The sequence below is a fragment of the Octopus sinensis genome, linkage group LG15 (assembly GCF_006345805.1).
Source record: "Octopus sinensis linkage group LG15, ASM634580v1, whole genome shotgun sequence".
Lineage (NCBI taxonomy): Eukaryota > Metazoa > Mollusca > Cephalopoda > Octopoda > Octopodidae > Octopus > Octopus sinensis.
In genome coordinates this window covers 43,743,712-43,767,115 of record NC_043011.1, presented here as the reverse complement: position 1 = coordinate 43,767,115, position 23,404 = coordinate 43,743,712, and the positions used below count along the sequence as shown (strand labels likewise).

The window sequence follows — 23,404 nt, the reverse complement described above, 5'->3', positions numbered from 1 at the left end:
CGGCCAAAAGCGTCCGACAGAATAAGTACTAGGCTTATAAAGAACAAGTCCTGGGGTCGATTTGTTCGACTAAAAGCGGTGCTCCAGCATGGCCGCAGTCAAAAATGACTGAAACCAGTAAAAGAGTGTGTAGTAATAGCCTAATTTATTATTTTAGTAACAAGAGTTGCATGTAGGTCATGGCTCCTGGACACCTCTCTACCCTCAACTGTCACATTTTGTGCTTCTGTTAGAGTTCTAACCGTGACCCTTCTGAGTGATTTAGATGCCCGAGAGCCAAGGTACCTATTTCTTTATTACCCACAAGGGGCTAAACATAGAGGGGACAAACAAGGACAGACAAAGGTATTAAAGTCGATTACATCGACCCCAGAGGGTAACTGGTACTTAATTTATCGACCCCCGAAAGGATGAAAGGCAAAGTCGACCTCGGCAGAATTTGAACTCAGAACGTAACGGCAGACGAAATACGGCTACGCATTTCGCCGGGCGTGCTAACAGTTCTGCCAACTCGTAACCGCTTCAGTTTGAGACACCAGTTTGTACGTAGAGAGAAAGTTTTGAAGAATGGTTTTAACCAAAGGAGGTTTACTATCAAGTGCTTGGAGAGATTGATTTGTACCGTGCGAGGAAAGACGCTACTACCAGAAGGCAGCGGCGGCGGCGGTGACAAAGGAGGCAGTGATGACAGGGGGAGAAGAAGAAGCAGAAGAAGAAGCAGAAGAAGAAGAAGAAGAAGAAGAAGGATGAGGAGGAGGAGGAGGAGGAGAAGAAGAAGAAGAAGAAGAAGAAGAAGAAGAAGAAGGAGGAGAAGAAGGAGGAGAAGAAGAAGAAGAAGAAGAAGAAGAAGAAGAAGAAGAAGAGCTCGTGGGTGGTTTTATGCTTAGTTTTATTTATAAATTAACTGGAGACAAAGAGAAGCCCTAGAGAACGAGAGTGTCAGAGAGAGAGAGACAGACAGACAGACAGACACAAAGACAGACAGACAAGCAGACAGAGGGGGAGAGAAAGAGAGAGAGACTATGTATGTAAGACGGTGCGCTTGTGCATAAAACTGAGTCAAACTATATTTTCACAAGCGATACTTGATGCGCATACTTTCTTCAAACCCTAAGCGTAGCCCGGCCAAATAATAAAGCAACAGGAAAGCGAGAGATCTAAGCTGTTTCGATCTTGTCGATCACGTCTGCCAACCAGTACATCTCCTCCGGCGTCGGACTGTATTGTATCCTTACGCAATCATCTCTAATGATTAGTCCGGGTATATATTTATTAGGGTCCAATTTCATTAGCTTCACCGGATCGAAACTGCGAAAAAAAAAGTTTGAGAAATCCATTAGGCTTTTTTGTTTTCCCAAAATAGACGTTATTATTGATTGGTTGAAATTGCCGAAATGCAAGAAATTAAAACACAAATAGCTTACAAACTACGGATTTCTCAAGAAAACATTTCTCTCAGAGAGAAAACACTCTTATCCCAGTCGTTCTTTATTCGTCAACCATTACCACAGATCACCAGTCCAGATACGAAGTTTAAAAGTGTTTAGTTACGTGGAAATTATTTTAAAAACCTGCCGGTCAAAGTGAAAAGATACTAGCTGGGAAAAGAATTACTATGGAAACGATAGGGTATTTTTTTTTTCTGTAGAGTCATCATTGAAGTGATAACAGGTACTATTTAAGAAGAGTGGTCCCGGTGCGCGCACTCGCGTACTCGCGCATCCGCGCTAGCTAGTCGTGACTAGTCGATCCTACAACGACTACCTAGCAAAATAAATAAAACACAAAATAAATTTTTGGGGATCTTTTCGGTTTGAACGGCAGTTTTTTTCTAGCGGTGTCATGAAATTGTCACCCATAATTATGACCCTAGTATCGATCTATTGCATTTCAATCTGTTTTAGGGTTAGGGTGAGGGTGAGGGGGTATCTTTTTTTTCTTCACAATTGTAAATAAACCCAATCTGCTTCTTAAACGAGGGACATATTCATACGGCACAGAATGTTTTTTTTACCTCAATGGACGTTAGTTAGTTAGTTAGTTAGTTAGTTAGTTAGTTAATTTGGCTCAAAAGCAAATAGCAAGGCCATGTAGGGGGACATGGAGTTAAGTACAGGGTGGTGTTCATGTAAAGAGTTCAGGCCACTTGAGGTCCAGGGAGGCTTTGAACAAAGCGGTCGTCGGCATCTTCACCATCTCGTCTGGCAGCTTGTTCCACGGATCCGCAACCCGGACGGAGAAAGCTCCTCTCCTTCGATTGAGATGAAATCGTCGCAGGTAGAGCTTTTCGGAATGACCCCGCAGCCGACGCTCCGGAGCAGGAGTGAAGAACAGCTCTTTCGAGAGGTTACACTTCCCGCTTATGACGACATTGATTGGTTGAAATTGCAGAAATTGAAGAAAAAAAAACAACAAATATCTTACAAACTATAGAATTTTCTCAATAAAGCCAAGAGAAAAAGATGTGTTATAAACACATTCTACCAGTATACGAAGTTTAAAATATTTTAGTTACCTAGAAATTATGCTAAAAACTGCCGTTCAAACCGAAAAGATCCATTTTTTTTACACAAAGTAAATATTTTTTTAAACAAAGTAAATATTTTTTTAAACAAAGTAAATAAAACGCAAAAACACAAAGTAAGGATCGACTAATCACGACCAGATGCGCGAGTACGCGAGTGCGCGCACCGGGATTACTCTTCTTAAATAGTACCGTGATAATATAGTAAAGGGTGGTTCAAAAGTCTCCATACATAGGAATTTTTTTTTTTTTTATATACGAGACAGTTTATGAAGATCTCTTGATTTCTGTCTTTGTGGGTATTCGCAGGAAGATAAAAGACACAAATCATTTGAAGGAGCGCATCAGCAACTCCTTTGCACCCGTATCACCAGATGTGCCATTAAGAGTTCACAATGTATGGGGTAAACGTATTGCAAAGTGTATCCAAAACAATGGTAACCATATGAAGCACTCCGTCGGTTACGACGACGAGGGTTCCGGTTGATCCGAATCAACGGAACAGCCTGCTCGTGAAATTAACGTGTAAGTGGCTGAGCACTCCACAGTCACGTGCACCCTTAACGTACTTCTCGGGGATATTCAGCGTGACACAGAGAGTGACAAGGCCGGCCCCTTGAAATACAGGTACAACAGAAACAGGAAGTAAGCGTGAGAGAAAGTTGTTGTGAAAGAGTACAGCAGGGATCACCACCATCCCCTGCCGAGCCTCGTGGAGCTTTGAGGTGTTTTTCGCTCAATAACACTCACAACGCCGGTCTGGGAATCGAAACCGCGATCCTATGACCGCGAGTCCGCTGCCCTAACCACTGGGCCATTGCGCCTCCACGGTAACCATATAGAGCCTGTTAAATAAAAAGGAAACTCGGAATCTTGGGGTTAGTGGCCCGCGCTCTTAACCACTACGCCACGGGCATATGGCGTAGTGGTTAAGAGCGCGGGCTACAACCCCAAGATTCCGAGTTCGATTCCAATCGTTGACCTGAACACTAACAATAAGAAGAAGAAGAAGAAGAAGAAGAAAACTTTTCTCATAAACTTTCTTTTAAAAGAGAAATTGTTCCTATGTATGGCAACTTTTGAATCACCCTGTACGCACGCACGCAAATACATACATACATACATACATACATACATACATACATACATAGAGAAAGAGAGGGAGAGAGAGTGGGGAGGGAGGGAGAGAGTGAGAATTAGTGAACGAATGGCAATATGACGTATAGACGGACGTAATACCTATTTCTTTACTACCCACAAGGGGCTAAACACAGAAGGGACAAACAAGGACAGACAAACGGATTAAGTCGATTACATCTACCCCAATGCGTAAATGGTACTTAATTTATCGACCTCGAAAGGATGAAAGGCAAAGTCGACCTCGGCGGAATTTGAACCCAGAACGTAGCGGCAGACGAAATACCACTGAGCATTTCGCCCGGCGTGCTAACGTTTCTGCCAGCTCGCCGATTTATTACAGAGATAATAGTCTTTTCTACTCTAGGCATAAGGCCCGTCATTTTGGGGGAGGGGCCAGTCGACTAGATCGATGCCAGCCCCCAGCTGGAACTTAACTTATCGACCCCGAAAGGATGAAAGGCAAAGTCGACCTCAGCGGAATTCGAACTCAGAACATAAAGACAGATGAAATACCGCTAAGCATTTCGCCCGGCGAGCTAACATTTCTTATTTCTTTATTGCCCACAAGGGGCTAAACACAAATGGGACAAACAAGGCCAGACAAATGGATTAAGTCGATTACATTGACTCCAATGCGTAACTGGTACTTAATTTATCGACCCCGAAAGGATGAGAGGCAAAGACGACCTCAGCGGAATTTGAACTCAGAACGTAAAGACAGACGAAATACCTATTTCTTTACTACTCACAAGGGGCTAAACACGGAGGGGACAAACAAGGACAGACAAACGGATTAAGTCGATTATATCGATCCCAGTGCGTAACTGGTACTTAATTTATTGACCCCGAAAGGATGAAAGGCAAATTCGGCGGAATTTGAACTCAGAACGTAATGGCAAACGAAATACGGCCACACATTTCGCCCGGCGTGCTAACGTTTCTGCCAAGCTCGGCGCCGTAATACCAAAACATATTACCTCCCAGCTAAAACCAAATTAAACTCTAATAACTAACAGTCTGAAAACAAGCATGGACGTTAAAAACAAACTTAAAAAGAGTGGGGAGGACTTTGGACAGGTAAGGAGTTGAAACTGGGCACATTACTAGTTTATTAACGACGATAATACTTACCTTTTGAAATAAAAGTACAAACAAGGAAAGGCGATGGCAATGCAAGGACATAAGAGGATGGACAGACTACATAATACGTTTCTCCAAAGACCGTAGATGACGACAGTCAATAATAGGACACTGCCACTGATGGCGATGTAAGCGGAATATCTTTTCCATTTGCTTCGCGGTTCCACTTCTACTTCTTCCGTTTCATAAGACTTGAAAATAGAAATTAAAGATTTGATCAAAAATGTTTGGGCATAATGCAGTTCCGCCCCTCTCCTTGAAAAATGCATTTTTTTGAAAAAAATTTTCGGATTCCTACGTTTTAGATGTCTGAGATTACGAATATGCAAAACATTTTTTTTAAAATTTAATGTTATAAAGGGGCTCAAATTTAATGTTATAAGGAGCTCAAATTTCACCTCTCCCTCAATTTTAAATTTTGAACTTTTTCATCCATTTATTTATTTGTCTGTCTTTCTATTTATCCCTGTCCGTTTATTCATAAAATATATTTGTCAACTAAATGTGGTGGTTCTAGAGAAGACAGTGTTACTGTTGTTTTTAGCCCTGGGAAGACACATCTATCTAATCTCTTTATACACACATATTACTCATTTACTTGTTTCAGTCATTTGACTACGGCCATGCTGGAGCACCGCCTTTAATCGAGCAACTCGACCCCGGGACTTATTCTTTTGTAAGCCCAGTACTTATTCTATCAGTCTGTTTTGCCGAACCGCTAAGTAACGGGGACATAAACACACCAGCATCGGTTGTCAAGCAATGCTAGGAGCACAAACACAGACACACAAACACACACACGCACATATATATATACATATATACGACGGGCTTCTTTCAGTTTCCGTCTACCAAATCCACTCACAAGGCTTTGGTCGGCCCGAGGCTATAGTAGAAGACACTTGCCCAAGGTGCCACGCAGTGGGACTGAACCCGGAACCATGTGGTTGGTAAACAAGCTACTTACCACACAGCCACTCCTATATGCTTATTGAATTTAAAATTTTGAAAAAATGGATTCTTGCGCATCTAAAACATAGGGGGGAAAAATTTCGAAAAAGTTCAAAATTTTAAGAGGGGAGTGATGATTTTAAGAGGTGGTGTGTGCATGAGGGGGGAATTTTTTTGGGGGGGGGCATATTCGTAATCTTCGACATCATAAACGTAGGAATCCAGAAAAAAATTTTTTTTTAAACCTGCATTTTTCAAGGAGAGGTGCGAAACCGCATTAGCTCCATTTACATGTGTATGTAGCTGACTTGAGAATCATTACCAAAACAAACAAACATAGACAAGTAAATCTCAGCCGGAGAATTAATGATGGTTAGTGTCGACAACATATATATAGAAGCACTCAGTCGGTTACGACGACGAGGGTTCCGGTTGATCCGAATCAACGGAACAGCCTGCTCGTGAAATTAACGTGTAAGTGGCTGAGCACTCCACAGACACGTGTACCCTTACCGTAGTTCTCGGGGATATTCAGCGTGACACAGAGAGTGACAAGGCCGGCCCTTTGAAATACAGGTACAACAGAAACAGGAAGTAAGAGTGAGAGAAAGTTATGGTGAAAGAGTACAGCAGGGATCACCACCATCCCCTGCCGGAGCCTCGTGGAGCTTTAGGTGTTTTCGCTCAAAAAACACTCACAACGCCCGGTCTGGGAATCGAAACCGCGATCCTATGACCGCGAGTCCGCTGCCCTAACCACTGGGCCATTGCGCCTCCTGTCGACAACAACAACAACACCAAGAAATATATAAAGAAGGTACGTCATTAAAAAGGTCACGAATGGCGACGAAAGGACTTCTAACCAAGAGTCCACTTGCCTTCACACCTACCACACAAAAAAAAAAGAACAATAAAAATACTAAAATATACTAAAATATAAAAATAATTTGATTTGCGAGAGCCATGGTTAGAGTTATCTCCCTTGCATTTTTTCATTTATATTTTATTGGCTTTCTTAGTAATTGGATTGCGAAGCGTGTAAAAATTGAGTTAAAAACAACTTAAATAAAAAAAAAACATTAAAGGCTGCCCATGGGGTACGAACCCACATCTCCTGTAAACTTGACAGGCTTTCTACCATTGGACCTAATAAATTAACTTTAATTAAATGAACAAGACTAGTAAATAGGCGTAGGAGTGGCTGTGTGGTAAGTAGCTTGCTTACCAACCACATGGTTCCGGGTTCAGTCCCACTGCTTGGCACCTTGGGCAAGTGTCTTCTACTATAACCTCGGGCCGACCAAAATCCTGTGAGTGGATTTGGTAGACGGAAACTGAAAGAATCTCATCATCATATATATATATATATCAAAGAGGAAAAGGATCCCATCAACTTTAAACGGAGTCTGGATAGATTCCTTCAAGGAATACCAGATAAGCCACCCATAATTGGATACAACTCACCCAACAAAAACTCACTACTTGAATGGACCATAAACAAAACTTGACTTAAACAGGATTCAAATAATCTTATCAGGTGGTGCTATTAAGTTAGACATGGCCTGAACCAATCTTTGGTTGAAACATATCTAAGTTTATATATGCGCGTGTGTGTGGGAGGTGTATGTTTGTGCGTCTGTGTTTGTCCCCCCAACATCGCTTGACAACCGATGCTGGTGTGTTTACGTTCCCGTAACTTAAAGGTTCAGCAAAAGAGACCGATAGAATAAGTACTAGGCTTACAAAGAATAAGTCCTGGGGTCGATTTGCTCGACTAAAGGCGGTGCTCCAGCATGGCTACACTCAAATGACTGAAACAAGTAAATGAGTAAAAGAGAGTAAGACGTGGATATGGCCGCGGGCTTCACTGTGTGGTAGGATGCTTGCTTCGAGTTCAGTCCTACAGCGTAGTACCTTGGGCAAGTGTCTTCTGCTATAGCCTCGGGACGACCAAAGCCTTGTGACGGGATTTGGTAGACGGAAACTGAAAGAAACTCGTCGTATATATATATATATATATATATATATATATACGAAGGGGTGGATCGTAACACCCGCGATAGTCGAGGGATTACAGAACTTATCTTAATCAACCCACAAAGGATGAAAGGCAAAGTTGACCTCTGCGGTATTTGAATTCAGATCATAAAGCCGGAAGAAATACCTATTTCTTTATTACCCACAAGGGGCTAAACACAGAGGGGACAAACAAGGACAGACATAGGTATTAAGTCGATTACATCGACCCCAGTGCGTAACTGGTACTTAATTTATCGACCCCGAAAGGATGAAAGGCAAAGTCGACCTCGGCGGAATTTGAACTCAGAACGTAACGGCATTTCGCCCGGCGTGCTAACGCATCTGCCAGCAGCCGGAAGAAATACCGCATAGCATTTTATCTGGAATGCTAATGATTTCTTTTCTACTCAAGGCACAAGGCCCGAAATTTTGGAGAAGGAGGCCAGTCGATTCGATCGACCCCAATATGCAACTGGTGAAAGGTAAAGTCGACCTCGGCGGAATTTGAATTCAGAACGTAAAGACAGACGACATACCACTAAGCATTTTGCCCGGTGTGCTAATGATTCCGCCAGTTTGCCGTCTTCATTAAATTCTTTCTAAGTTTGGCGGCACACGACCAACAGTTTTTGATGGGAGGAGGTTAATCGATTTCGTCGACCCCAATATTCAACAGGTACCTATTTCTTTTACCCTAGATCGATGAAGTACAAAGTCGTCTTCCGGTGCATTTGAACTCAGAACATAGAGATTCGGAAGAAGTATTTTGTCAAGCGTGCTAACGATTCTTATTTCTTTATTGCCCACAGGGTCTAAACATAGAGGAGACAAACAAGGACAAAGGGATTAAGTCGATTACATCGATCCCAGTGCGTAACTGGTACTTAATTTATCGACCTCGACGGAATTTGAACCCAGAACGTAACGGCAGACGAAATACAGCTAAGCATTTCATCCAGCATGCTAATGTTTTTTTTATTTCTTTATTGCCTACAAGGGGCTAAACATAGAGGGGACAAACAAGGACAGACAAAGGGATTAAGTCGATTACATCGATCCCAGTGTGTAACTGGTACTTAATTTATCGACCCCGAAAGGATGAGAGGCAAAGTCGACCTTGACGAAATTTGAACTCAGAACGTAACGGCAGACGATATACAGCTAAGCATTTCGCCCGGTGTACCAACGATTCTGCTAGCGTATCGCTTTTATGAATTTAATTGATTCATAAATGCAGTGACGGCTGAAATTCTCTACTAATGGGTATATGCAATAGTAAAGTTTAGTATGAAAAAAAAAAAAAAAGACACTGCCTTCACATCAGTAATTTAAGTAATAAAAAGCTATTCTTTTGACTCACCTGCGTTACGTCGTTCTCGGGTATATCGTAAGCGTCTTCGGTAGAATATGGGGTGGTAGTGGACTGCTCAGTTTTTTTTGTACTCGGTTCAGTATTAATAATGATCAGGTCGGGATTTGTCGGACTCCGGTCAGTATTAACAATGACGAGATCAGGATCTATTGGCGCAATGTCTACGTTGCGTCTCTTACTGCGGTTGTGGCTTTTCCCTGTGACCAAGACAACATTTAGTAGTAGTAGTAGTAGTAGTAGTAGTAGTAGTAGTAGGTTGTCAAGAAAGTTCTTGCGGAATTTTTAATTTTGGTTTTAAATGATGTATTTTCAAATTAATTTTTCATTAAATTACATTGACTTTATATGTCATTTTAAAGCCCGTTTTTTGCTCTATCTAATCGTGTTACTCTTTTTCTTTTTGAATAATTTGGCCATTTTTTTTCCGGAACGTTGAATACAACATGGACAAAAAGCAAATTCGCACAATTTTCTTATTCGAGTCCAAGCTAGGCCGAAAAGCTGCTGAAACAGCTCACGATATCAACGATGCGTTTGGCCCAGGAACCACTAATGAACGTACAGCACAATGGTGGTTCACGAAATATCGTAGCGGTGACGAGAGTCTTGAAGATGATAAGCGTCGTGGTCGGCCATCTGATGTTGACAACGATCAACTAAGAGCCTTAGTGGAAGCCAATTCAAGCACAACTGTTGGAGAGCTTGCTTCTGAATTAGACATAACGTATACGACAATTTCCAACTTCTTGAAATAGATTGGAAAAACAAAAATACTTGAGAAATGGGTGCCGCACGAATTGAACGACAACCAAAAAAACAAAAAACGCCGTTTTGAAGTGTCATCTTCCCTTCTTTTACGCAACAAGAACGACCCGTTTCTCGACCGGATTGTGACTTGCGATGAAAAGTGGATTCTTTACGACAACTGGAGACGCTCAGCTCAGTGGCTGGACGCCGACGAAACTTCACAGCACTTCCCGAAGCCAAAGTTGCACCAAAAGAAGGTCATGGTGACTGTTTGGTGGTCTGCGGCCGGTCTCATCCATCAGAGCTTTTCGGATCCAGGCGAAACCATTACGGCAGAAAAGTACTGTCAGCAAATGGACGAAATGCATAAGAAACTCCGACAACAACAGCCAACATTGGTCAATAGAAAAGGACCAATTCTTCTCCAACACTCCAACACTCGGCCGCACGTCGCACAACTGACCCTGCAGAAGTTGAACGAATTGGGCTACGAAACTCTGCCTTATCCACCATACTCACCAGACCTCTCGCCTATCGACTACCACCTTTTCAAGCATCTAGACAACTTCCTGCGTCAGAAATGCTTATAAAAACCAAGACGATGCCAAACACGCCTTCAACAACTTCATCACAACCAAAACGCATAAATAAACTTGTTTCGCGTTGGCAAAGGTGTGTTGATTCTGGTGGTGTTTATTTCGATTAATAAAGTTTTCATTGAACCGAGATATGTGCATCTGAATTTAAAGGTTAAAAACCGCAGAACTTTCTTGACAACCTACTACTACTACTACTACTACTAATAATAATAATAATAATAATAATAATAATAATAATAATAATAATAATAATAATGTCTCTTTATTACCCACAAGGGGCTACACACAGAGGGGACAAACAAGGACAGACAAACGAATTAATAATAATAATAATAATAATAATAATAATAACAATAATAATAATTGTAATAATAATGATAGTAATAATGGAGAGAAAAATCCCTTCAAGGCCAATGCCCCGCAAGGCTTGACAGAGAGGAAGTGAGACTAAGTAAAAGCTAACGATGGCACAAAAGCTGAAACAGAAAGACCAATGCCTGACTACAAACAATTATAAAAGCAAAATAATGAAGACAGGCCGCCGCACCAAATGCAGAAAGTGCAATCAGCACAGTGAGACAGACGACCACATCACCTCGGGTTGCCCAAAATTGAAGTATTCAAGATGTGAGGCATAAAGGTAAAAAAAACAATACAACCTAAAAAGAACAACCCACAAACACAAGAAACAAACTATACAGCAATGAAATAAACTCCCACCAGCAGTCCCAGTATACCCATCATGACTACTTGTCTGATAAGGGTATACCATGCACAGGCATCACAACCATATGTGCGCGACATGGTGATCTCATATCAAGATAAACAGCGCGTGACCATGCAGGTGGGGCACAGTTAGAATTTTCTTCTGGTCGAGCAACCCATCCCGCTCAAAAGGTTCCTGAATAAGGATTGTCTAAGGGTGTTGAACAAACCACCCATGTTTCCAAAGGTGAATTATCCAAACCTTCAAGAATTCCTTTCAACACATGGTTATGATGGTCCCCCACTACTTCTGCTCGTGATCAGAGATGCACATATCGTCAGCCACTAAGGGACATGCTCAAGTGGTTAAGGTCAAATAACTGACAAGCAAATCTGTGGTATTGAGCAGAATATTTGCTGTAGCCCATCTTTTATACCAAGACAAAACAATGTCCATGACAACACTTCCAATCAGTTAAGATCAGAAGCCATGAGAGCCACTGCCTGGTGGTGGTGGTGGTGGTGGTGGTGCTGCTGCTGCTGCTGCTGCATCATCATCATCATCATCATCATCATCATCATCATCGTCATCGTCATCATCATCATCATCTTCTTCTTCTTCTTCTTTGACTTTTGTTGAGTGAAAACAGCCATTTTCAGTTTTCTTCTTTCCTCGAGACGCGATATTTTAAAGTATTAGCAAATGAAATTTTCTTTGGCGAACTCTTAGAAATGGACAATAAACTTCTTAAGAAACGCCTAATCTCAATACTCGTGGGTGGAGAGGTTCGTCAATAATAATGACTTAGTTTACAAACTTTAAAAAATCTTATTGAAAATACTTGCCAAACGTGAATATGCCACGTGACTGAACACTCCAATAGCAAATAAAAGACGGACAAAAAACACACAAATGATCATACAAATATATATATAAGATAATAATAATAATATAATAATAATAATAATATAATAATATAATAATATAATAATAATAATAATAATTGAGGAAGAAAACGAATAATTTAGTGAAAGTTTAATAAATGAAAGTGGAAATAGTTCAAATACTCAAACAAGTTTCAAAGACAGCAATAGTAATATTAAAAGCAATTGTGAGTGTTGCATGAAACCAAACACTATATTCATTATTCATGGAGTAATTGTGTCAAAGTGACATAAACTGACAATACTCCACTAAAAAAAAAATGAACAAGATTTACAAGATCGAGACGAGGAAGAAACACCGCCATTGACAGTAAAGATGTCATCACGTAGAGGTATGCCCAACACTGTTGCGCTGAAGAAATGAACAAAAAGCCTGATAATATTAAGAAGGGTAGGAATAATATGAAGTGTTTGTTTAACAATATTGCTATGCCTTTCTAAGGTGGTGAGCTGGCAGAATCGTTAGCATGCCGGGCGAAATGCGCAGCGGTATTTCGTCTGCCGTTACGTTCTGAGTTCAAATTCCGCCGAGGTCGACTTTGCCTTTCATCCTTTCGGGGTCGATAAATTAAGTACCAGTTACGCACTGGGGTCGATATAATCGACTTAATCCGTTTGTCTGTCCTTGTTTTTCCCCTCTGTGTGTAGCCCCTTGTGGGTAGTAAAGAAATAGATATTTCGTCCGTCTTTACGTTCTGAGTTCAAATTCCGCCGAGGTCGACTTTGCCTTTCATCCCCTCTGGGTCGATTAAATAAGTACCAGTACGCACTGGGGTCGATATAATCGACTTAATCCGTTTGTCTGTCCTTGTTTGTCCCCTCTGTGTGTAGCCCCTTGTGGGTAGTAAAGAAATAGATATTTCGTCCGTCTTTACGTTCTGAGTTCAAATTCCGCCGAGGTCGACTTTGCCTTTCATCCCCTCTGGGTCGATTAAATAAGTACCAGTTACGCACTGGGGTCGATATAATCGAATTAATCCGTTTGTCTGTCCTTGTTTGTCCCCTCTGTGTGTAGCCCCTTGTGGGCAGTAAAGAAATAAGAAACGTTTGCACGCCGGCCGAAATCATTAGCTGTATTTCTTCTGTCTTTACCTTCTGCGTTCAAATTCCACCGCGGTCAGCTTTACCTTTCATGCTTTCGGGATTCGATAAATTAAATACTAGTTGCGTACTGGGGTCGATCTAATCGACTAGCCCCTCCAGAAAAATTTCGGGCCTTGTGTCTAGAGTAGAAAATAATATTACTATATCTCTCTAAGGCGGCGAGCTGGCAGAAACGTTATCATGCTTAGCGGTATTTCGTAAGTCTTTACGTTCTGAGGTCGACTTTGCCTTTCATCCTTTCGGTGTCGATTAAATAAGTACCAGTTACGCACTGGGGTCGATATAATCGATTTAATCTGTTTGTCTGTCCTTGTTTGTCCTCCCTGTGGTTAGTAAAGAAATAGGTATTTCGTCCGTCTTTACGTTCTGAGTTGAAATTTCGCTGAGGTTGACTTTGCCTTTCATTCTTTCGGGGTCGATGAATTAAGTACCAGTTGCATACTGGGATCGATCTAATCGGCTGGCCCCCTCCCAAAAATTTCGGATCTTGTGCCTAGAGTAGAAAAGAATATTACTATACCGTTTAAGAGAAAGTTGACCAACTATAAAGACAACGGGCGATCGAAATCAACAGGATATGGAGTATGAAGACTGAACTAATAATACCAATTGTTATTGGCGCTCTAGGAATCAGGAATGTAGAAATGGAAAAGCTCACCCACCGTACACCAAGTACATGATTGGAATAGAACCTGACACTGGCAGCAGAAAGGAGACTTCAAAGGGCCTACTGAGGCATTAGTGTGCCGCACTCAAGAACAAGCTCTCAGAACAAACTACTTCAAATATCACATTGATAAAAGCACTGACTTGCCACAGTGTAGGATGTGCTCTGAGAAAAGAGAAAGTATAAGCTATATTGTTAGTGAGTGCTGTAAGCTCGCACAACGCGAATACAAAAGGAGACACGACAATGTGGTCAGATATGTCCGCTGGTTGTTGTGTGGTAAAGCAAACCTCGAGAGAGTCGAACGATGGTATGAACACAAGCTAGAAGGAGTAATGGAAAACGAACATCACAAAATACTGTGAGGTTTTAACCTGCAGTGAGACCAAGTCATAGAGGCGAGACGACCAGATATCATGCTCATCCATGAAGATGAAAAAGAAGTAAAGATTATAGATGTTGCAATATCAGGCATTTGAGGGTGAAATATAAGGAAACAAAAATATGATTTAGAAATACTAGCCACTGCAGGACGAGATAGGAAAGTTATGGGGCATGATGAAAGTAATGGTGATACCGGTGGTAACTGGAGCATTAGGAGCAGTTTCCAAGGGCTTTGAAAAACATATTAAGAATATTGGAACTGCTGTTAGGCTCGAGGTGATCCAGAAGACAGCATTGTTGGGTGCAGCTCGCATTCTAAGGAGAGTATTGTCTCTTTTGAGTCACACGAGAAAGCACTACTTGAAACCTTTGGTGATTTGTTATTGCCTGCTTTTGAGTAAAGAACAAACGGTAATTAAGAACTATCCGAGAGTCTTTCAGAATAACAACAATAATAATAATAATCTTTTCTGCCATAGGCACAAGACCTGAAATTTGCGGGGAGGGGGTAAGTCGATTTCATCTACCTCAGTGTTTCACTGGTACTTAATTCATCGACCCCGAAAGGATGAAAGGCAAAGTCGACCTCGGTGGTATTCGAACTCAGAACGTAGTGGCAGACGAAATACCACTAAGCATTTCGCCCCGTGCGCTAACGATTCTGCCAGCTCGTCGCCTTATAAATAATAATAATAATAATAATAATAATAATAATAATATAATAATAATAATAATAATAATAATAATAATAATAATAATAATAATAATAATAATAATAATAATAATAATAATGAGAAGAGCATTGTCGATGTGAGAACTGTTGCTGCTCATGTATTTTAATTTAACTTAAAAAAAAAATGAACGAACTATTGAGTTTGGTTTAATGGCCTACCAATGTATACTATGAGTTTCTTTGCCCTAGGAGTCGGGAAGACACTCGGCAAGAAATGGAAGCAAATTTGAAAGAAGAAAAAAAGTAATAATAATAATAATATAAAGGATTAAGTTAACTGCTCCAGAAGATAATAGAGTCAAAAATTAAAAGAAGAGTGCCATTGTTATCTAGTGAACGATTTTTTCGACATCCCGTGTGTCTTCAACTGGTTCAAAAAATAATTTTGTCAACCATCTATAAAGGATAGATAACAATAGCACTCTTCTTTTAATTTTGACTCTATATCTTCTGGAGGAGTTACCTCAAACTTTTATATATTAACCAAAATGAAGTAGATTGGCAAAATTATTTTTTTAACATGTTGAAGACACACGAGATGTCGAAATATCGTTCACTAGATAACAATGGCACCCTTCTTTTAATTTTGACTTTTATTATTATTATTGATAATAATAATAATAATAATAATAATAATAATAATAATAATAATATAATAATAATAATAATGGAGCACTAGGAATGATCAAGAAGGGAACCTAAAATTATATGAGAATGATCCCTGGCTTACCATCCCTGCAAGAAGTGCAAAAGATTGTCTTAACTGGTACATCACACGTATTGAGAAGAGCATTGTCGATGTGAGAACTATTACTACCATGTATTTTAATTTAACTTAAAAAAAAAATGAACGAACTATTGAGTTAGTTTAATGGCCTGCCAATGTATACTATGAGTTTCTTTGCCTTAGGAGTCGGGAAGACACTCGGCAAGAAATGGAAGCAAATTTGAAAGAAGAAGAAAAAAAAAAAAAATAATAATAATAATAATAATAATAATAATAATGATAATAATAATAATAAATCACCTGTAGTTATGGCTGATTTTGCTACGGAGATAGTCAGGAAAAATATCAAAATGTGTGGCATTGTTATTTTTGAATAGGTTATCTGAAATATTAAAGGTTTCTGTATTTCATGTCAAAATATCAGTGAAGAATTTTAAGATCAATAAAGACAGACATGATAGAAGAATAGCCCATTCTGAAATAATCGCCCATTGATGACGTCACTGCTCTTGTTAAATCACGTGACCTGTTGCCCATATTTAGCTTGGTATGTCACTGAGAACGAAAAGATGTTATAAATGTACATCTGACGTTCATACGTGTGTGTGTGTGTGTGAGGTAGGAATCAACTGGTGTCTGAGTACGACCACTTCTTGAACAGTTAGACATTTCTTAAATGTTACCATGGAAATCCATCAAAAGAAGACATTCGCCAGCCACATGGCTATATGGCCAGTCCCAGAATTTGGTAATCCTGGTAATCCATGATGGAACCATTTTTCTGGGTCCCTTCCTGGTTGATAGTTGATCAGTGTTACTCTTGGAAAAGGGCTGCTCAATCACCCGAGATGCAACCAGATTTCTCAGTGGTCATTGTTTTGAAAACAAGCGGCCACTGTTCCGAACCATTTTCCTGCAGGTTTGTAATTCCCTCCTTCGTTCCCCTGTAATCCCCGTTGCCTCGGCATGTAAGAGATCTATAGCATGTTGTCTGAGAATTGCCTGAGCGTGAAATTGATTAAATTGTTCAAATATACACACATATAATGCACACATGCATCCATGCATGTATGTGTATGTTAGAGAGTAAAAAATTTATATCAACAGATTTATACCAATAATTTTTTAAACAGCATCTTCCTCATTCGATTTTAAATAGCATTTCCCCTCGTCCGATTTCTTCCACTGAAATTCATCCTTTTCTCTGATGAGTGGATATACTTCCCAACAATGCTTATCAACTTTAGATTTCATTTTGAGAGGAAGTATATTTATGAAACGATCGTAAGAACTTTTAAACATTAAAATTTTTTTTTTAATGATCATAGGCGCAACAGTGGCTGTGTGGTAAGTAGCTTGCTTACCAACCACATGGTTCCGGGTTCAGTCCCACTGCGTGGTACCTTGGGCAAGTGTCTTCTACTATAGCTTCGGGCCGACCAAAGCCTTGTGAATGGATTTGGTAGATGAAAACTGAAAGAAGCCCGTCGTATATATGTATGTGTGTTTGTGTGTGTGCGTGTGTATGTGTGTGTGTGTGTGTGCGTCTGTGTTTGCCCCCCCCCCCCAACATCGCTTGACAACCGACGCTGGTGTGTTTACGTCCCCGTAACTTAGCGGTTCGGCAAAAAATACCGATAGAATAAGTACTAGGCTTACAAAGAATAAGTGCTGCGGTCGATCTGCTCGACTAAAGGCAGTGCTCCAGCATGGCCGCAGTCAAATGACCGAAGCAAGTAAAAGATAAAAGATAAAGGAATAAAGTTATTAGCACCCAGTATGCTTGGAGTTAAGTAAATTTTGAGTAAATACCAGCCTTCTTGAATTTCGTCCTGCTTCGGGGAGAAAAAGTATTTGTTTCGAAGTTGGCTTATTAAAAAAGAATACATACACATACAACACACCCATCCACACACGCTTATGAAATAACATGTATTGCTTATAAAATATTTAAAATATTAAACAATGCTGCAATTTCTTGGAAGCTTATTGTTAGTGATCTCACTCGTATATTGTAAAAGTCGTCTCGAGTATTTCCTCGTGTACCAACACGAAAATGACAAAAATGTCAGATTGAAAGAATCTGTTTTGGGCGTGTTACTAGCAGGATGTTTAAATAAAAAGAATTTAAAAAAACATAAGATAAGTGTTTACTTTATAACTTTTGTATAATATTTTTAAAATATATAAAGATTAGCCAATAAAGAGCATGTCCGGATTACCGGTTGAATAATGGGAAACGTGTAACTACGCGTGCTTAAATTACGGAGCCTTTCAGTTATAACGTGTTAAAGAATACATTTACTCTTTTACTTGTTTCAGTCATTTGACTGTGGTCATGCTGGAGCACCGCCTCTAGTCGAGCAGATCGATCCCAGAACTTATTCTTTGTAAGCTTAGTATTTATTCTATCGGTCACTTTTGCCGGACTGTTAAGTTACGAGGACGTAAACACACCAGCATCGGTTGTCAAGCGATGTTGGGGGGACAAACACAGACACACAAACATACACACAACACACACATACACATATGCTATATATATATATATATATAATATAAATATATATACGACGGGCTTCTTTCAGTTTCCGTCTGCCAAATCCACTCACAAGCTTGGTCGGCCGGGCTATAGTAGAAGACACTGCCCAAGGTGCCACGCAGGGGACTGAACCCGGAACCATGTGGTTGGAAGCTACTTACTACACAGTCACTCCTACGCCTATTTACATACACTTTATTCAAAAAGTCTCTCCATGGTATTTTATCGCAAAATAAATATTTATAAGATGATTCTGAAAAAAATTCCCAAAAATTTTTGTAAAATTTTAATTCAAAAAGAAAAAAAATTACCTCTTCCCTCACAGTGTACGGCTACTTTTTCAAAAAAATTTTCCTCAAAATATGCGGAAAAACACGGAGATTATCAGCTTCCTATTGTTTCCATGCTATAGTCATCATCATGGCAATCGTTATGTAAAAACTAACGCTTCCTTTTTCCGATCTGAGATTCGGTTTCGAATCTCAGGATTCTCGCTCATCTGATCCACCATTGGTGAAGGAGGAGGCGCCAGAGAAATTTCGTTGTCCAGTCAAAAGATAATACATGGATTTTCATTTCGACTTTGACACTAGCTGTTTCACACAAAGTTCCCCAGTTGACCTAAATTACTCCTGATGACCATCATATAAGTCTAACACTTTGGCCAATCAGCCAACATAGAATCAGATATTTAGCAGTCGCAGAACAGAGAGAGCGAGAGAGAGAGAGAGAGAGAATCTGTTTATTAATCAAAAGGTTGAGAAAAAGAGGAGACGATACGAGGACAGACAAAACAAACATTGGGGTCAGGGTATCGAATGAGACAAAACGTATGAATAAACAAACAATTAAAATATATACGATTAAATGAGAATGAGCGATTTACAAAAAATGAAGCAGTGGACGCGGTCGACCCCACAAACCACATACTCACACTGAAGACTTTGCTTTCTCCTTTCTGTTTTTTGTTCTCGTTTAGACAGGTTGTTTCACTCGCAACATACTTGCTCCAGATTTCCATCTTTTACGAAACACACTTTGCGACAGGCATTTCTTTTCCAGCCTTATTTTCTGTTTCATGTGGAAATCGAAAAAGTCGATTAGCTCGAGATTGGAAATGAACATGCCTGTTGCAATTCCTTCCACTCTCGTCTTCCATACAACTTCTTTCGCCATAGCAACTACCGAGAGAAAATAGGCTCGCTCCTCCCTATTCAGGGAGGTCGGCGGAACTATCTTAATTACAGATTCGCTCGACAGTTGTACTCTTCTCGAATGCGACAGCAGGTGTTCGACATAAGCCCAGAGCTCAGTCACCTTGGGGAATTGCACAGTCGCATGCAGGACAGTTTCACTGTCCCGCTCGCATCTTGCACAAACCGGCGAAGGCGCACACCCATGTCTAAAGGGCTTATCTCGAACCGGTAAAGCTCCTCTGTAACATTGTCAGACCAGGGACTTTTGGTAATTGCCCATAGGCCCCGGCCCGAATGTTCTTTGGAACAGATTGGCCAGTGAAGAGACTAGCAGGGAACTGACATTTGTACACAGTAGGTTTAGGCATTTAACACAGAATACTGGAATTGCCGTTACAGAAAACTTACTTGTAGAAAGGTGCGTACTTAGTTCGCTTGAAGATGTCGTCTGATTGTGAGCAGCCCTCCGCATCGACTGATTCGCCAGCATCACTAAAACGAAGGAAAAAGCATGGCGTGAATCTGTACAAGCTTTCTCTTAGATTACATGATGAAAATTCGTCTATTTCTTATCGCCAGGAAATCAGGCTGCTTCCGAAACAAATGCGTTGCCCATCTTGAAGAGCTATATTAAGCAAGGTTTATAAAATAAAGCGTGGAGGCTTAGTGGTTAGGGCAACAGACTCGCGGTCGGTGGATCGCGGTTTCGATTCCCAGACCGGGCGTTGCATGTGTTTATTGAGCGAACATACCTAAAAGCTCCGACAGGAGTGGTGGCGAAATTGGAGTGGGGGAGGGAAATTGAAATTTTGAAATCCCGAGTTTTGCCAATTTTTCTTTTCAGACTCGTAATCTCCATACCCGAAAACGGGGATTTCTGTAAAAAGAAAATTTAATTAAATTTTAAAAAACGACAGATTCGGGCCGTCCGCATTTTAAAACCGAAAATTTAAAAAGAAATTTTCCGAAAACCTTTTTCCCCATGTCGCCCACCCATCACCACACTACATCCAAAATTTCACTTTTAGCATTGCAGTCAACGCATGCGCACTGGTGAAAAGGGTTTCAAAACTTCGTGTTTATGCCGTAGACTGCGAGGGGAGGGAGAGGGGTATTTTTTTTTTAGTTTTTAGTTGAAATTTTGCAAAAATTTCGGAAATTTTTTTCAGAATCATAATCTCCGTATTTTTCTGCATATTTAAAAAAAAAAATTCTGAAAAAAAAATCAAAAATGAAGAAGTTAGGGGTGGGGTGGGGGGAATTTTAAAATTCTGCTTTTTGGCATTTTTCTGGAATCTCCGCAGCCGAAAACGTGGGTTGTTGGCAAAAAAAAAAAAAAAAAAAATTTCGGAGATATTGGGGGTGGGTGGAAGTCTCCAAAAAACTTTATAAGATGGATTGAAAGTGTCGTCCTTCATTTCCAAGACATAAGTTGACTCTTCTACTCGTGTTTTGAAATGCATCTTGGAGGGTCTGGCACTCAGTATGATTGCGTCTTTTAGCTCATTGATTCACTGCGGAGAGACTTTTCGAACACCCTGTGTAATGTACAGTAATTTATCGCTTCTCAACGCATCAGCAGACGTCTGTTGTGTGTGTGTGTGTGTGTGTGAGTGTGATGGGCATGCTGAAAGGTTCCTGGTTTTGGGTAAAAGAAAATACAGGAGGGTCAGCTAATTATGATTTTCTTCAACCCTCTCAGATTCACACACATATTATTGCAGTGGTCCTTCAGTTTTTCTAAGCCCTGTAAAAAAATCATCATGCACAGGCATTGCTTGAAAAGAAAGGTAAGACCTATCACAAAAAATGGCTGGTCGTAGCCTTCACACGTGTGGGACTTTCGATCGGGCGATGGCAACACTCGAACCCGTGTTTGCATCCATCATATATATGCTGGCATGGAAAACAGGTATTAAACAATACTTGTGATATATACACGCATAAATATCCATCAGCCATAAAATATACACAATCATCATCATCATCATCATCATCGTTTAACATCCATTTTCCGTGCTAGCATGGGTTGGACAGTTCGACTGGGGTCTGGGAAGCCAAGAGGATGCACAAGGCTCCAGACTGATCTGGCAGTGTTTCTACAGCTGGATGCCCTTCCTAACGCCAACCACTCTGTGAGTGTAGTGGGTGCTTTTTACGTGCCACCGGCACAGGTGGTAGGGGCGGCTGGCAGCGGCTACAATCGGTTGGTGCTTTTTACATGCCACCAGCACAGAAGCCAGTCAAGGTAGGGCTGGCATCAGCTATGTTTGGATGGTGCTTTTTATGTGACATCGGCACAGGTATCACAACTACAATTTCCATTTGATATTTATTTTGATGTTGGTGTACTTGACTCAATAGGTCTCCTCAAGCACAGCAGGTCACCCTATGATCCAAGGTAAGCACAGCAGGTCGTTCTGCAATCCAAGGTACTTTGGATGGGCTGGGGCTATGCGAAACTGGTGCAGGAAGCAGCCATGAACTCACATTATTTCTCGGGTCAAATGCGCCCTTTTAAAGCCTAGTCAGGGTTATGGGCCCTGTTTCCCAGTTTCAATGGCGTATGTGTTCCTCAGCTGGATGGGACGCCAGTCCATCGCAGCACTACTCCTTTTTGCCAGCTGAGTGGACTGGAGCAACATGAAATGAAGTGTTTTGCTCAAGGACACAACGTGTTGCCCGGTCCAGGAATCGAAACCACAATCTTACGATCATGATGCTGACACCCTAACCACTAAGCCACGCACCTCCACACACAAACAAACAAATAAATAAATTCATAAATAAATAGATAAATAAAACACAACACACTTTTTGTAGAATTCATTTCGTTTTATTATTTTTATATAATTTATTTTATTTAATATTTTTGTTTTCAATATCTTTTATAAAATTTTTTAGTTTTTCACTTTAGCAATATATATATATATTTTTTGTTTTTTTGTAAATACAAACCACCCCCTCCCCTTCCTTGAACTGAGACATTAATTGATCGAATGGTATTGAACCATTATGGTTATTGTTGCTGATGTTGTTCCTGTTAATCCTTTAGCATTTAAGCAGCTGTATCAAGCCAAAAGAATCTACCTGTTTTATATTCAAAAAGGCCAGATCCAGCCTCTCACACCTACCCTACAATTTTTCATTCCAAAAATAAACATCACGTCATTGAAATCTTGAAGCTACGAGATAATACATAATTAATTCAAAACAATTTGATTAACTAAGCAATTTGATTAGTTTTCATGGAGGAACCTCAATGCCAAAGGATTAACTAAATATATAACAACAGCAACAGCAGAAATGGTAGTGTGGTGGAGATTAAGTGGATTAAAAGAAGGATTAAGGATCAAAGGAATCGAGAAAAAGAGGGGGAGAGGGGGAGATGTAGGCAAAGAGAGAGAAATGGAAAGGGGCTGAGATAGAGATAGAGAAAGAGACAGATAAAGACAGAGAGAGAGAGAGAGAAGAGAGGAGGGTGCAAGTCAGAGGTATACAAAGTGACAGAAAGAGTGAAACAATGAGAGAGAGACAGACAGAAGAGAAAGAGAGAGAGAGAAGAAAAGTTAAGTTTTGCTCAATACGGAATATGGAAGAGAACAAGAAATATGGAAGTTATAATCTCCAGAAGGCAATAATGGGGAAGAAATGGAGAAATATTCTTCCAGAAGGCAGCAGATGGAACATCAGTGGAAGATATGCCTCCACAGAATAAAAGCTGGAAGTAACATGAAAGATAATCCTTCAGCACTGAAGCTGGAGAAGACATAGAAGATATTCCTCCATAGAACAGAGGCTGGAGGTGACATGGAAGATATGCTTCCACAGAGCAGAAGCTGGAGGTAACGTAGAAGATTTTCCTCCCAAGAGCAGAAGCTGGAGGTAACATGGAAGATAATTCTCCAC

General features: G+C 40.4%; 1 protein-coding gene and 1 long non-coding RNA gene across 4 annotated transcripts in view; both read right to left on the bottom strand.

The window, feature by feature from the left end:
- Window positions 1-938: 938 nt before the first annotated feature.
- The window catches only part of LOC115219839 (UPF0692 protein C19orf54 homolog), a 77,127-nt gene continuing 54,661 nt past the window's right edge, over window positions 939-23,404 (bottom strand). Inside the window, exons 9-13 of one of the 3 annotated variants that reach the window (XR_005002236.1) lie at window positions 17,574-17,635; window positions 16,058-16,312; window positions 9,135-9,343; window positions 4,796-4,995; window positions 939-1,308 (exon numbers count right to left, since the gene is read on the bottom strand). The gene's annotated coding sequence lies outside the window, so the exon portion shown is untranslated. The remainder of the gene's footprint in view (window positions 1,309-4,795; window positions 4,996-9,134; window positions 9,344-16,057; window positions 16,313-17,573; window positions 17,636-23,404) is intronic. The other 2 variants (XR_005002238.1, XR_005002239.1) reach the window with 2 other exon arrangements.
- Window positions 22,392-23,404, bottom strand: part of LOC118766315 — a 1,643-nt gene continuing 630 nt past the window's right edge. Inside the window, exon 2 of the long non-coding RNA XR_005002240.1 lies at window positions 22,392-23,404. This exon is cut by the window's right edge and continues 10 nt beyond it. This is a non-coding gene — a long non-coding RNA (uncharacterized LOC118766315).